Source organism: Equus quagga, chromosome 6, assembly GCF_021613505.1.
Source record: "Equus quagga isolate Etosha38 chromosome 6, UCLA_HA_Equagga_1.0, whole genome shotgun sequence".
NCBI lineage: Eukaryota > Metazoa > Chordata > Mammalia > Perissodactyla > Equidae > Equus > Equus quagga.
Window position 1 is genome coordinate 82276869 of NC_060272.1, and position 4733 is coordinate 82281601.

Genomic DNA, 4733 nt, shown 5'->3' on the forward strand with positions numbered 1-4733 from the left:
GCAGGAAAATGGAGGTAAACAACAACAGTTCTGAAGAGGGATTTCTTCTCCTGGGATTTTCAGATCAGTCCCAGCTAAAGAGGATCCCTTTTGTCTTAATTTTGCTCTTTGATGTCTTGAAGCTTCTGGGGAAGACTGCCATCATTTTGGTGTCTTGCTTGGACCCAAAAACTCCACTCTTTGATGTAGTTTGTCCTCAGTAACCTTTCTTGTGTGGACATTTCTTGCACCATCAATGTTGCCCCACCGTTGCTGCTTATCATGAATAAGAAAGAGAAGATCATGAGCTATGTTGTATGTGTGGCCCAGCTCTATGTGGCCACGAGGTTGGGTTCTACTGAGTATATTCTCCTGGCAGTCATGTTATATGACTGCTATGCTGTTGTCTGCTGTCCTCTGCACTATGCAATCATTATGCAGCCTCAATTATGTGCATCCATGGCCAGCATAGCATAGTACAGTGGCCTTATCACCTCTCTAATTCAGTGCTCCCTTACAGTGCAACTGCCTCTTTGTGGTCATTACAAACTGGACCACGTTTGTGTGAGGTGCAAGTGCTCAGCAGACTGGCCCGTGTGGACACAAAGTTCAATGAGGTAGTACTCCTTATGGTCAATATCATCTTTTAAATTGTTCCTCTGTCACTCATCTTTGCCTCCTATGGTTTTATAGCCCAAGCTGTGCTGAGGATCAAATCAGCAGCAGGGCGCTTAAAAGCCTTTGGGACTTGTTTCTCCCACCTGATTGTGGTCATCATTTTCTATGAGACCATTATCTATATGTACCTTCAGTCAGCCAAATGTTGATCCAAAAACCAGGAAGATTTTGTCTCTCTTTTCTACACCATAGTCACAACACTCTCAAACCCCGTTATCTACACTATGAGAAACAAAGATGTGAAAGGGGCCTTGAGGACACTGGTAAAGGGGAATGATCTTGGTTCAGAAAAGATATCAGCTGTAGGTACAACCTGAAGTAGGCTATTCTTAGCTCATAGACAGTTGTTCAAAGTATTATTCTCTTGTACAATGCCATAAGGAGAAGTAAAAGACATAGAACTCTATAAGAAGCTAACATAAGCTGCAATAGTGTTTCTTTTGTCCCAAACATCCTTCTCATGAATTCAAAGACTCTATGCTCTATCTACAGAAAACTCTTTGCTCTTCCTCAACTGCACCATCAAATTTTATGCAGAGATTATTTAACCCTGGAGTGCTAGTCTGTCTGGTAAACCTCTAATTACTCCTAAAAGCTCAACTGAAATGTTACCTGCACTTCCAGCTGTCTTGAAACACCATCCATCTCACCCTCTTGGAAAAATTAATTATTTCATAATATATGTCCCCATTGAACATGAAATATACTCTATTTCTACATTATCACACATATTATCTATATATGTGTGTATATATATAAAATAAACATTGAAATAATATATGACCATTTTCCTACAACGTCAGTTTAAACAACAGAATGGACAAGTCTCACTATATTAGCTCATTTATGTTAGGAGAAATACAAATATAATACACTGATTACATTTGTGGCAAAATATGACATTAAATTAATAAAACTAATCAAATAATAAGCTTTCATTAAGCAGACCAATCCATGCATGATTCAGCCTCATTCCCTTTTCTTTAAAGTGTTTAGAATTTGAGTGAAAGTGAAAGAGCATGTATTTCATTCTCTCTGTCTCTCTCTCTCTCCAAAGAGGGTGAACTTCATCAATTTGTCTATCTCAAGTATTTTAAGAGAATTGCACAAGGAGAGAACAATTTATTTAATCTAAAATCTTAATTTTATCCCCATCTTTCATTATGATATCCACAGGGAAAAGAAGAGGCACAAGAACAAAAAGTAAAATTGGTACAGTATCTCTGTGGGCTGTCGTGTGATTTAGACTTATGATGACAGAAAAGAAAACTGAGGTTTATCTAAATATCATCTTCATACCAGAATATTGATATCAGTCTACAAAATAAAGTTTGGACCTGTCTCTACTGCCAAAGGTTAAACTGATTGCAAAATGAGTGCACACATGAGAAAATCACTTCAGGAGAACTTTCTGAATGAATCAGGGATGCCTCTCCAAACATACTCCTGTCCAATTTGCTTAAACATCTTTACAGAAACTAAAATGATGAATATTCAATTTAATACAAAGAAGAGGCATAGAAGTCTGGTTGAATTTGTCTTCCAGAATTTTGTTATGAGAATTCCCCCCTCAGTAATGGAAGGAAGAGTTTGGAGTGAAATAGAACATGGTTAGGAATACCAGCGCTCAGTTACAGCCCTGGAGGAGAGAAGCAGCTCAACAGGAAACCTCACAGGATAGAATCACCACTTCTTCATGCTCACAAGCAAGACACAGAAAAGAATATATATGTGTTGGAATCTAAATCAATTTAAATTAAATACAGCCTCTATGACACAAAATATCACATTTAATAAAACAAACAGCTAAAAAAAAAAAGAATGTCAGATAGGAAGTAAAGGAAGCAGTACAGTATGCAGAAAAAACTGCTAGGAAAAAACATGAAAAAACAAAATCAAAACTCCCTTAAAGGTAATATGAAAAAGAATTTCCCCCAGAAACAAAATGAAATTTTTACCATACACAACAAATTAAATGTTAACAAAATTCAGAAGTACAGATAAAATGAAATAAAGATAAATATGCTTACTATCTACAACAAAGAAGTAATAGGCATTTTCCCAAAAAAATAAACCAGTAAATAAATAACATAAGAGAAGCGACAAACATATAAAAAGCAAGCTAAACAAAAGAACTTAATCTTAGATGAAAAGGGAAACACATTTGAAAATATCTTGTTACTATTTTACTGTATGTAATAGAGTTTCTCTATAATATATTTTTACGGCCTTTCAATCACAGTGCATGTACAATTTCATACTATCTTTTTTTATTTATATCATTGTGAGCATTTGTATTGTGATTGGATAATCTTCAAAAATATCCAGAATTTATAAAAATTTTCCCTACAATTAGATTCTTTGTGTGCTTATATTTTTCTTTTCATTAATAACTACATTGAGCACACTTTCACATTTGAAGTCTGTGTTTATTATTATGTACTTATAAAGTATTTTCAGAAATGCAACTGGTAAGCCAAAAGCAGGGACACATAGCCAATTTACACACATGACCAATTTGCTTCCCAAAACATTTTTCCATTTTATTCTCCAAAAGAAAAAGATGATCTTGCCTAGATATATAATCATTCAATATTATAATCATTTTTAAACTATACAATGAAAATGGTGCAACATACATATGGTTCCACCACCCCTCCAAATACCATGAAGTGATAGAAATGTGTTTTCTAAAATAATAAAAAAGCAAGAAACTGATACCCTCTATAAATGAGAAATATTGAAAAATTCAAGGAAAAGAGAAAACATAGGGTAAGATCTCAGAAAAGAAAAATTAAAGGAACCCACAGCACAAACTCTAACCCAAATTGTAAGTAAAATAACTGGGAACACTTTGAACCTTGAAGCTCATAGACACAGACACAGGAATTGTAGAGGTTCATTTAGGATGATCTGTGGAAGAGGTGAGGATGACGACTCCCCTCCTTAATATGTGCCAAGCAAAGCTATTTAACCCCAGGAATGAAACAGAAAGAAAAGGAGTCACCATAATGCTCAGCAGAAAAACTATAGTCTGTGCCTCCATATGAGAGGGAGGATCAGGTAACAATAGGGTAAAGAAAACATACACTCTTAGACATAAAAAAGAGAATAAACTGAAAAATGTTCACATATTTAAGGAAAAACAAACTCACGAAAGACAACCTCTAAAATTAAAGGGAAAAAGAAGAAAGAAGGAAGGAAGCTAAAAGAAAAAGAATTAATACTGATGAAGGAGTCTCAATAAAGTAAAATAGAAATTTTAAAATAGTTTCAAAAGTAGGGGGAAAGATAAAAGCAAGTGAAAATATGTGATTTTTAAAACGTTATTAAATTTGGAAGAAAAAACAGTAATAGAACAATAATAGGATGGACACAGCTGAAAAATAGTTTATTAAATGAGAATAAGGTCTATGCATATGCCCTGAATGTTGTGGAAAAAGGAAAAACAGTATATATATCATAAAAATATAAATATATATAAATATATACTATTTATAAATATATATTAGTAAATATATTTATCCATATGCATTGTTATATATTATATATTAATATAATGGGATATATATAAAACAAAAAATGGCAAAGATGTGGAGGCAGTAGTATGATAGTTAATCATCACCCTGTCTAAACAAAACTAGCAAAAGAAAAACACCCACTAATTTGTATGACTTGTAGTGTTTTCCAAAGTCCGTAGTGTGAACACTCCCACCGTGGTAAATTCAAGTTGCCAGTGTGATGTCACTGATTGCAGAGGTGGGAAGGATGCACACAATCTCCTCTCCCTGGCCAGTGCTCTCCTTCTCCAGCACACGGCTGCATGCACAGTGCACCAGATGACTCCTCCAGGACACACTAAATAAAGAAGATTAGCAGGACAAAATGATAGAGACTGACTTTCCTGAAATGAGGAAAAGTACCTGTCTCCAATATCACAGAGATAATCTAGGTAATGGACTGAGTAAATAAATATAAATATTGAAAAATTCCCAACAGTACACATCTTATTAACGAACACAAAAACTATGTTCTCAGAGAAGGAACAAAACATCTAGATACAAACTAGATTCGCA

General features: G+C 34.5%; 1 pseudogene; it reads left to right on the forward strand.

Moving 5' to 3' along the window:
- The first annotated feature begins 8 nt into the window (after positions 1-8).
- Positions 9-974, forward strand: LOC124240754 (olfactory receptor 2G6-like; annotated as a pseudogene).
- The last annotated feature ends 3759 nt before the right edge of the window (positions 975-4733 follow it).